Here is an 11,344-nt window from a genome sequence, read left to right on the forward strand (position 1 = left end):
CACAGTGCTTCCTTTGAGAAGCCAGCCGGCTGAGGCTGAGCAATGCAGCCGGAGGAGGATGCGCTCGGCGTCCCTACCGCCTCTGTCCTTCCATGGTGCTGCCAGGAAAGGCAGGAGGACGTGGCCCAGTGCTTCCTCATGCTAGCTTGCCCAGTTCTGAAGTATTTTAGGCAGTCTGGCAGAGGTGCCTGCAATGCCAGAAGACGCAAGTGGAAATTGGAGGACTGGAAACCATCTAAATTCAAATGTCTTTTGACATTTGTCTCTCAAAACCCAAGCCTGAATGGATACTCTTACCTTCGGAGTTTATCCATGGCTTTTTTTTTTTCTTTTTTTTTTTTTTTCTTTTTTTTTCTTTTTTTGTGAGGGAGAGGGGACATGAATGCCAATTGAGTATTGGGAATGTGGAGACTCCCCCTTTCCCAAACAGAGGAGGAATATGATATATGATGGAGACAGAGCCAGCTGAATGCTGTGCTTTAGTAGGTTGAATTTTTTTTAAGGAGGGAGGAGCACTGGGGACTGCAGAAAGGGGAAATCAGAATGAGAGTGTGAGACCCTTAATCACCTGACAAGCCACGTCAAAGGGAGACCATGTTAATAGATTAAATTAGGAGTTGAGAAAAGGCTCAAATCTTTGTTCTCTGCTAAAATGAACATAATCAGAGAAGCTGTCACTTTGAAAGATAAGCAAAAGTCTGCAGGGTTTTTTTGGCTGCAGCAACACATTTTTATTTTATTGCTTTTAAAAAAGAAAAATCCCCAGGAACCTCTTTGCCCAGGAATGAAGATGAACACAGTCTAAATCAACCCTGCATCCTCTAGTAAATATATGCAGGATCCCTGAAAGGCAATAAGTAGATAATACTGAGTTCGGTACTATAAACCTGCTCCTGGGAAACCTCCATGAAACCTCTGCTGAGATTTTTGTAGCACAGTCTCATAAGCTTTGTTCCCAAGTGTTTGTGTGGATCCAGTCATACCTTCCTGAAACTGCCGCAACTTCCTTCCTTTATATTATTTATTTTTAGTAAAATTCAATGCAAATGGCTACATGTTCTTAGAGCACAGTCTATAGCTGTGAGCCATTGCATCGAGATAGTAATATCCCTCCTTGGAGATTTTCAAAAACTGCCTCAATGTATTCCTGGGCAGCCTGCTCTAGGTGTCCCTGTTTGAGCAGGGGTTGGAGCAGGTGGACCCAGAGGACCATTTGAACCCAATCCATTCTGACATTCTGTGATTATGGCTAGTGTAGTTTTGTAGGAAAACCTTAGACTTCTATAGAAGCATGTTAGAAGCAGCTCTGTGTGCGGGACCTAAATCCTTACATATGGAGCAGGAGAACAAAATCAAAATCTGCACTTTTAGACAGGAAATGCTAACTCTTCAAAGGCCTACAAAACATGAGGAACAGACTCATCTCCAGTATAGCCTTTGGCTACTCAGAATGATTGTTTTGTGGATGTGCAGTTCCACCATTTCATGCTGGGCTATTCCATCAGGATATGCAATGCAAGTACACGTCAGAAAATCTTCCTTTTTTGTTGTTTTGGTTGAAAAACTTCATCCCAAATGCACACTTAAATATCGTGCACAAAACAGTTATTCTTCAGGATTAAAAGTTCCCTTAGATTCCTGTAACAGTTTGACAGACATAAATCTCTTCTTGTCAAGAGGGTAGTAGGACTAAACATGCTCACCCTTCTTTTGGATTTGGAGATCGATAACTCTTTTTGGATGAACTGTTCTCCTGGTTATTGTCTTCCTAAGCATGGAAAAATACAGAATGACCAGAGCTTTAAAAAATAGAAGCCTCAATGTCTAAACCTACACAGGCCTACCTCTCTTCAGCTTCTCCCAAGCAAGACATAGAACTGAGTCCTTTCCAAAGTCAAACTAAAGCAAAGGTAGTTGTTTTATATAATTATGTTTTGGAGACATCTAGCTTATTGATTCTGGTGTGTATGCTAGTTACCCTCCTGCCATTTGAACAAAGATGATGGGAGGGGCCTGCAACAGGAAGTCAGAGGTTCCTGATGGAGATGTATATAGCTCTGCAACACTCTTCTCTCATTTACCTTCATTAGCAAAGGAGTACTTTAAGAGCACTCCTGTATCTGCAGTGACCACATGGCCTTCTTTTTCACTGTAGTTCCCTTGATTGAGTCTTTCCTTCAATCCAGGGCATCCATGGAGTTCTTTCTGACGTGGAAAAGTAATTGCAAGGTAATCTTTCTATAATTCCAACTGTTCTTAATTCAACTCAAACTCTGAGAAAAAAAAAGGTAAAAACAAAGGTGTTAGTTTTTTTTTTTTAACCTTTTTTTCTTGAGTATTTTCTCTTGTTCTCCCTTCTAGGTTGCTGTTCTTTGCATGTTTCTATGTTGTCTTTTCATCCTGATTGTTGCACCAGAAATGGAGGGGCCAGCGGTGCGTGCTCTTCAACTTAGCAATAGTTCAGCTGCTGCCTGGAATATTAGAGCCACTGACATAATGTCCATGCTGGATGGTTTGTTAGCTGAGATTCAGTAACAGGTGTATAACATATCACTGTAAGTAGACTTCCTGGTATCCTGCAAAATGCTATTCAGACTTATTTGAGAGGAAGGACTTAGTTCCTTGTAACGCAGGGAGTTATGCATACAGGCTTGTACAAGCAGTTCCTCAGTCATCTCAAGAAGTGCAGGGTAACAGATGAATTAAAGCTTTAGCAGATCAACAATTATGATTAATGAGGAAAAAGGTATGCTGCAAGGTACTTATTAAAAATATCAATATCCAAACTAGAAGAAAGTAAATTCCTTACTCAGCTTTAAAGATTCTCTCTGGGTAGTAGAAGGTTGTTCATACTCTGCACAGCAAACACTGGGCTTTGGGTTGAAGTACACACTAGAAAAGCATATACATTTCATCCTCCTCATCCAGTGTTTTTCATATACAAAACAATGAGTATATAATAATGCTCTGCTTTGTGATAGTGATGTGAACTATGACTTGACTGATTTTCATAAAGGCTGTTTATAAATAATACTATAAATGTCAGCCAGTGGTGGAAGTGAAACTTAAGAGCTTGGGCCTTACTTCTTGCCAGCTGTGAAATGCTCTCTTGCCTTTTTTATGGAACTGTAAAATTGAATTGCGCATTTTTTTTTTAGCTTTCCAACATGCTTTTCATTTCTTCCCAGCCCTCTGCCACCAATGATGTCAATTATTCAAGGCTGGGTTTTCTCATCTGCCAGATTCATTCAGTGCCTGTGTGAGCCAAAGTCACAGTCCCTTGTGGGGATTTGCAGAGACATTTGTCCTGTGTACTGGGAACTCGGGGAGTAGCATCTGCTTTCTTGTAGCCGACATGTATCTTCATGTCTTTCACACTGCTTAAATTTATTCAAAAATCATAGAAATCCTATGAGCTTGAAACTTCATCCAAAACTGAGACAGCCTCATTTTTGTCTCCAGGGTCTTAGAGATGTCAGTTGTCTTGTGCCATTTGCTGAGGGAGAATATCTGTATTTTATATCTGCATGAAGAATGCAGCATCTGCCTTGGATTGTGTTATTGTTGTCATTTGTATAAAGGCGACTCATTAGGCAGCGGAGACTTCGCAGGACTGGGCTGTTGGCCACCCCAGTGATGACTTCTCCTATGAAGAGAGGAAAAAGGGCTTTAGGTACTGATGAGGAACTACTGACATTCTGGCACATGCTCTCACAGTATTGGAGAGGCTTAACAGTGATCAGGATATACTTATTTTCTAGTGATTTTGGAGTAGTCATGACTCCTGCAGGACTCCTGATGTACTACTTGTATTTTGGTTAATTACAATACACATTAATGACCAATACATACGTAAGTATTGTTTCAAACAGATTCTCTGTGATCAGACGATATTTTGTGTAAGAAGTAGAAAGGTGTCCAACAGATATTCTGTATTGCCAAAAGCTTGCTGTTCAATTATCTGAGTCTTTCTTATTGGGTGGCAATCCTCTGTCCTCTCAGAAATGCCTTCCCACAGCAATAAGAACATCCAGGAATGATGGAATGATGGGAATGATCTGATGGAATTCTGGCTAGTGCAACAGGCTCCTGAGCTAAAGCTGCTGGGACTAACAAGAGAGTTTTGCTGTGAGTTTGCAGCATCCACCCCAGCACTCAGGGGCACGCACACAATGCAGATTCAGTAGCTGCTCCTGACCCTAGCACTACTTGCTATTTCTTTGTTGTTGAATGTTTGCACTGCAATAGCAACTAAAGGGCATAACCAGGTTAGGACCCATTGTACGAGGCACTGTGCAAACAGCCATGTGCAAGTCCTTTTCCTTAGAGCTTCTCCATATGGGAATTTCAACGTGCTCTTTTTCTTTACATTTCTCACTGTAAGTCAAGTCATTTGCTTAAAGTAAGCTCTTGCTTCTCTAAAAAATGGGATGTAACAAAAAATGTTTCCAAAAGAGTCAATTTTCATGGAATGTTATTGATTTCTGTATGTTTGTTCACTTGCTAAGAATATTGTATCAAAGTCTCAGCTTGCCTTTGTTCATGGCTGAAATAATTGGCTCTCTTCAAAAGCTGTGCTCTTGGTGCACTGTATCTGTATAACTGAGATCTGAAATCAGTCTTGTTTCCATATAGTCATACATGGAAACAGATACATTTTTTTTTTTCCCAACTATTGAATGGCAATTGCTTCAGGAACTGAAACGAAACAACTGTTGAGTAATGTGTAGCAGTATTTTATGACTTCAGAGCCATAAGTTACAAACATGTTGAAGAAATGGAGCTCGTACATTGCACTTCTTGAAGCTGAGCTTCCAAAAAGTGAGTGGGTCTCCTGGCAGGATTTAATGCTTTTTTGTTTCTATGAAGGTATTACCAAATTATTATTATTATATTAGGCTGTCTACCAGAAAAGTGCATCAGGCTCAGGGATTTTCTTAGCGAATAAGGATTAACTCCATGTTGCAGGGCTCCCTCCACTAGTTGGCCAGTGAATCCCCAAAACTGACATAAATCCAGAGAGTCTCAGCCCTGAACTGACAGCAGGAAATCATTATCCTGGGACACACAGTTTTACTCAAACTGTGTTACCTCCATAATATATCGAATTGCAACATTCAGAAAAAATCTTGATATACTAAGCAGTTTATAGACAAAAGTTGTCAGAAAATGGGTTTAATGGCAGCAAACCACTGTATATAATGAGGTTGAGGGGAGGGGAGCCTAATTACAGCTCTCTCTGTAATTCAATAGAATAATTTGAAACTCAGCTGTAGGCCTGTGTCTGTAGTGGTGCCCACAAGAGCCATATGCTGTGGTTACTGGGCAGTCTATGTTTCCATCTTCTTTGCCTATTCTCAGGGTTTACAGCTTGGCTGTAAATCACCCATCAGAAACTGGGTGAGTCCACATGTGGTTCAGACCCACAAAGGGCAGGAAAGTCAGAATTAGGGTTGGAATACCTCAGTCTGCCTCCCCCATGAGGCTCTTGCATTGTGCTAGCAGGAAGGTCTCTGGCCTGCAGCAATCTTCATGCAAACTGCACGTCTTCACAGTATGATTGCTAGTTAATATGAGGTATTTCTGTGAGATATAATTCCCTTTCTCTATCCCAAATAATGTATAATGTAGTAAGTGCACTGGCAAAAGTTTGGCTTATGGCTCTGATGTGATAAACAGTAGTGGATTTTTTTCCCTGAGAGCTTGGCAAAAAATATAGGAACATATTCGAATAAGAACTTTATTTACTTTCTGAAAGATGTATGTATTTTTAAATGAGTCCATTTGGTAGGTGTAGTTTAAATAACATGCCAGGAAAGAGAACCGTTGGTGATGGGTGAATGGTTGGACTGGATGATCCTGTGGGTCTTTTCCAAACTTAGTGATTCTATGATTCTACGAAAAGCCAGAATGATAACCTTTTTGAGAAGTATTTCAGAAGTTGCTTACTTTGATTATGCAGTAGACAGAAACATTCACACTTATGAAGGCTGGGATTGTATATATTTAGTTTGCACCTATGATTTTAGATCTAAATTTCTTCTAAACATAGTAAAAACAAAAACTGGCAAATCTAACCAAAACCCACTAATTTTCTGGGAATTGACTGCTTTGCTAGTCATTGACATGGCTAGTTCACCACAGTGTCCTTCTCACGCTGGTGTGAACTGACTGCCTCAAAGCACAGGAATAGGGTTTGGTTCAGATTATTTTCTTCATTGCATGGAATCAATGTCATTTCTAGAGTGTGTGTGTGTGGTCAGATGAGAATAAAAAATGTGCAGGTTGTAGGGTGTTGTCCGTCCCGTCCCTTTTGGCCTGAAGGATGTCTGTCTGTAGTACAGAGTGCAGCTTGATCAATTATTTTCCCCTGAAGCCCCCGTGCTGTGTGGCCAGAATCCATACTTGGTGCCAACAGCCTTTGCAGGACACTGGCAAGCAGTGCCTTGAGTGAGCATGTCCAGGCAAAAGGAGACCATGTGGCTGGCCTTGACCTGTTCAGTAGTTGTGTTGCACAACTAACATGCTAGACATGCACTGGGGAAAATGAATTATGAAACCTTACTTACAATAGAGCTGGGTTATGCCAACCTTTTGCTTACAAAGGGGAGCTGAATTTCAGTGGATCTGTAGGAAGAAACTGGTTGTTACTTGGTGGGAGTATGGGATATGGGATTTTTTACACTGCTGTTGATGAGACCTATGGTGGCTAGGGATTTTAGTTAGCCTGCCTGGGCTCTTTTATGTAACGAACATATCAGAAATTTGTGATGGTCTTTGAAATTCCAAAACCTGTACAGAAGGGAAACTAAGATGTGTTCTAAGAAGAAGGACAGAGGCTGAAAGAGAATCAAAGGTTGCATCACATCTCCTCTTTGGTCTATGTTCTTGCAGACACATGGGGTGCCCTGTAGCTTTATCTTCTTGTTTTCAGTTCTGCAGCCACGTCCTAGATTGTGTCAGACATAGTCCCAGGGACAGACCTCCATCTGGCTGCTCATTTTTTTTAGCAGTCCCTCGACTTCTGAAGTAGGTCCTTTTTCTCCCTCAAAACTCCACTCCTTCATGCCTGGCTCACATTACACTCCAGCAGCTGTCCTCATTTTTCAGATCTTGGGTTGTCCAGGCAGGAGCTCCACCTGCTTTCAGATTAAGTGATTAGAGCAACCTGAACACCTAACCTCTCCCTTTGACACCCAGCTAGGGCCTTCAAAGGAATTGGAATGTCCCCTAGCATGCAGGGAAAGACAGTAACCAAAGGAAGCAGAGATGGTCTGCAATGCTGCAGAGCCCAGGTTCTTAGATGCCCCTGAATTTCCCCTGATTGTGGCTGGCCCTTGCCAACAGTGTGGGTGTAGAGATGAGTAAGTCTAGAGATCAGCCAGGAAAGCCTATTTAGGTTCTGGACAAAATTTGTAAAAGTTGTTGGGGAAAGGAACTGGTTTGAATGCACATACTTGAAAATGAAAAGGGGGAGTCAGTGATGGGGAAATACAGATGGGGCTGAAACAGAGGATTTAATGATAATTACACTGCTAATTTTGTTTAAGTTTTGTTTGAGATAGTTTATTCTATCTGAAGTAGAGCTAAGTATTTTAAATGTACTTCAACTTTTTTTTTTTAAATATATGTAGCAAATGTAGAAATAAAAAATGTGTTTTCCACAATGATAGTTCTATTGAGCATTTTGACATTTCAACGTCCAAATATTTATCTGAAGCTGTGTGGTAAATTTGTTTTGAATAGCAAATTTTTCTGGTTTGTTTGAGAGTGTACATGTTTGTGTATGTGCATGTGCTTGTGGCTGTATGCACATAAAAACTGGATAATGCATTTTAAGCTTTAATTCACTGTTTTTAATTTTGGGATTCTGAAGACAGCTTAGTGAATGCCTATACACTGGCAGTTCAGGCTTCTGCACAGAATCAAGTCATCTGCACTGATTGTCACATGCTTGAAGGAAGGAAGCATGTGCCAAAGAAGCTTTCTGCAGGAACTTCCCCCACTCATCACAAAAATCTGCAGATTCAGCAGGTTATCTGGACATTTAGGTCTCTGAGGGGGAAGGTCCAAGGAGGAGGGCTATGAGTAAAAACTCTTGGAAAGTTTCTTTACTATTCTGTTGCTTTCCATATACCTTAATATGCATTGAATACAGTTGGGCTCATTTTCTCAGGCAATGCAAGAGCAAGTTTATATTCCTTATTAATCTCTTATGGCCCAAACTTCCTCACTATTTACTCTTCATATACTAATCCTATTTATTCTATTTATTTCCTCCTTAATCTTTAGTGGCTTTTTTTTTTTTTTTTTTTTTCAGTAAGATGCCTGCTTGAAAAGTACTTTTCTCCTTATAAACGGAATCCAAGCATTTTGGCACCAAAACTTAATTTTATGTATCAAATTGATTTTTTTTCCAGTCTACCTTTCATTCATAAACACTTTATTATCTATTTATAAGGAAAAAAAAACCACACAAATAGGAAAACCACATGAATAATCTGGCATTGATGCTTTATGCGAAAGTTGATTTTTCACAGCCATTCCTACATCTTCAGTTTTTTTTCTCCAACATTTATTAACTTTTCATGAAAGGCATGGGGATTTCTTTCCCCAGTGGGCACTTCCCAAATTTCTTTTCAGATGTCTGATTTGTAGCAATTACCCTCAAAATGGTGACTGCTGTCAGAGCCCAGCTGTCAAAAAGACCATGTGGAGAGCTTTAGTTTCCCAGAAAAAGCCCATCATGTCACAGAGCCCTCCATTCATGGGTGAGTACTGTCTACTGTACAACACTGCTCTGATGTCTTTCTCCTTCCTTAGCTCCTCTCTTCCTCCATAATGTGTACTGAGAAGACTGAAATGTTGTCAGGAAAGTTAATAAAGCTTTGGACCCTTCCTGTGCAATGCTGCTGACTGAGCAAAGCCCATGAAAACCAGATCCTCTCCTGGTACTTCTGTGAGTAGCTGGTGCAGCACCCAGGTCCTCCTCAGACAGAGCCCAAGCCTATTTCTGTAAATATCCAAAGCTGCTGTAGCATGTTGGGATGGGGAGTGGATGAAGTGATGAAAGGCTTTTCAGGCTGTTTCTGGGGATGGGAGATGTGTGTCATTGCTTTTAATACTGTCATTGCTTTTAATACCTATATCAGAAGAAATGGGTGGGAAGAGCCCATGAGCATACTCTGTATTATCCCTTTGCCCAAAGGCAGGATCAGCTGTCCATAAAATGTTCCTTATTGTGCACTTGCAGCCAAAGCAAGCAAATATATAGTGTATTCTCCTGTAGCAAGCCCTTCGAGTGGGGTGGAAGAAAGTTGGTTTGCATTAGCTCCTTGCCCCCAGAGTCCTCTGCCCTCCCTCATTGGTCAGGCAGCTGCAAAGCAAATGTGTCATATCTACTCACTTGGACCACATGAGAGGAGACCCACTGCTTTCCAAAGCTGATAGATTCGCCTTCTGTATCCAAATCCAATTGGAAATGATGTGTGCTGAGGATGGGTGCAAATGAGGGATTAGGATATATGATAGGAAGGGAAAGATTTCTGTTTGAACTCCTAGCAGTGCTGACAGAGTCTGGTCACTCAGTGAATTTGGCTTGCCTCCTCCTTTGATGTTCAAGCAGAGTTTAAAGCTCAAGTTTATTGGAGCAGTTCACTTCTCTATTGAAGTAGTTCACTTCTCCTGACATGCACAATATACATCTAATCTGTAGCCCTACAGCCTTTGACTCCAACAATTAATAACCAATTATCTATTTTAAAAACAAACAAACATAACAACAGGATGCAGAATTCTGTGACCCGACAGAGCAAGAACATCTCACACCGGCTCTTTGCAAGATCTGGGGGCTTTCTGCAAATGACATTGGCTTTAGCAGTGGGAGTAGAAAACAGGTTTAAGCAATAGCCAGGTTCTTATTAATGTGAATCTAATTTTGAGGGCTGTTCTTGACTGTGTGGCATCCATAGTCTTGTTCTTTTTCCAACAGGCTTTGATGGAGACTCTCTTTTAGCGTCCACTTTCCATTGCTTCTGTTAATGAGTGTCAGTTTGTATTTTACCTGAACTGGTCATGTTCCCAGTCTGTCTCATCCTGTTAGCCTAGTGGAAAGTGTGATACAGCTGATAATGGCAGTGTGTCATGTCACAAAGAAAAGTGTGAAAAACAAACTAAGCTGTAAGTATAAGCACTGAGATAAAAGATAAACGCAAAACTGAAAGTAACACTGAGGCCAATATTTGATGCTGTAAACTGAACCATACATGATTGTAGAATTGTCTAGATATGATAAGTAACTGTAGCATGTTGATGAGGAATTAGAATATTGCTAAAAGGAATGCCCTTTTCTGGAAAGCGGGGAGAAGTTAATGGTGAGAAAAGTAGATCTGTGGGGCCAAGTCCAATGATTTACCATTGGCCTCATCAGGACCTGGGTTTGATTGTCGTTTTGTAATTGGAGCAATTAAAACAAGTTGTGGCAAAATAACAGTGCCTTTGGCTTCCTCCACTTCTCTATTAGTGTTTGGCTTCCACTGTTCCAGGGCACAATTATTCGCAGACTCTTAGTAATTTTAGTTTCTCCAAGATGACCATAGTTCCTATTGTGAAAGGGAAAAAAAGGTTTGCAAGCAGCCTTGCAATCCAGATCTCAGTGTATTTTCTGCACAGTTGTTTCTGTTTGGTTGCCAAAATATTTTTGTTTTCTTCTAGACCCCAGAGAAGCATGCATTTAATTTCACTACTGTTGAGTTGTTGTAGTCCACAGGATCCAAATATGTGCCCCAAACCTGTTGAAGTCAATTGGTATTGAGTGATGGATTGCTAGCTGGACTCCAGGTCCTATTTGTGATGCTCATGCCATACAGAGCACGTACTCCCTTACATGAGATCAGACTGTCTCGCATTTCTTCTAAGATTTGTTAGGAAGTACAGTCAGAGCAGTATATGAATCTGTGGACCTTCTTTCTGCTCTTCACTGAGTGAGACATTTGACCATCACCTGCCTCTTAGATTGAGTTGAGCAGGTTTGGATTAGACTTGTCATCTCAAATGTGGATCTGTGGATCTTTATCTAGGATTTATCCTAGCTATGTTCAGTTTCTTTATAATCTCACTAACCTTGCAATCCTGCTAGGAAGAAATTTGGGGGGGGGGGAGGGGAGGTGGAAGAGAAAGCAGACTTTATATGTTTCCCTGGGTTATTCTCTTTAAACAGTAGCATTTCTAGGCTGGATTTTCCAGATATGTGCTCCACTTAGGTACCTAAAGTTCCACAATCTGAGAAGTTGAAATAAAAAGCTGAAGACTGCTCGTATAGACATTATTTTTACCCGTTAGTCAC

Source organism: Phasianus colchicus, chromosome 2, assembly GCF_987193195.1.
Source record: "Phasianus colchicus chromosome 2, bPhaCol1.hap1.1, whole genome shotgun sequence".
NCBI classification, from domain to species: domain Eukaryota; kingdom Metazoa; phylum Chordata; class Aves; order Galliformes; family Phasianidae; genus Phasianus; species Phasianus colchicus.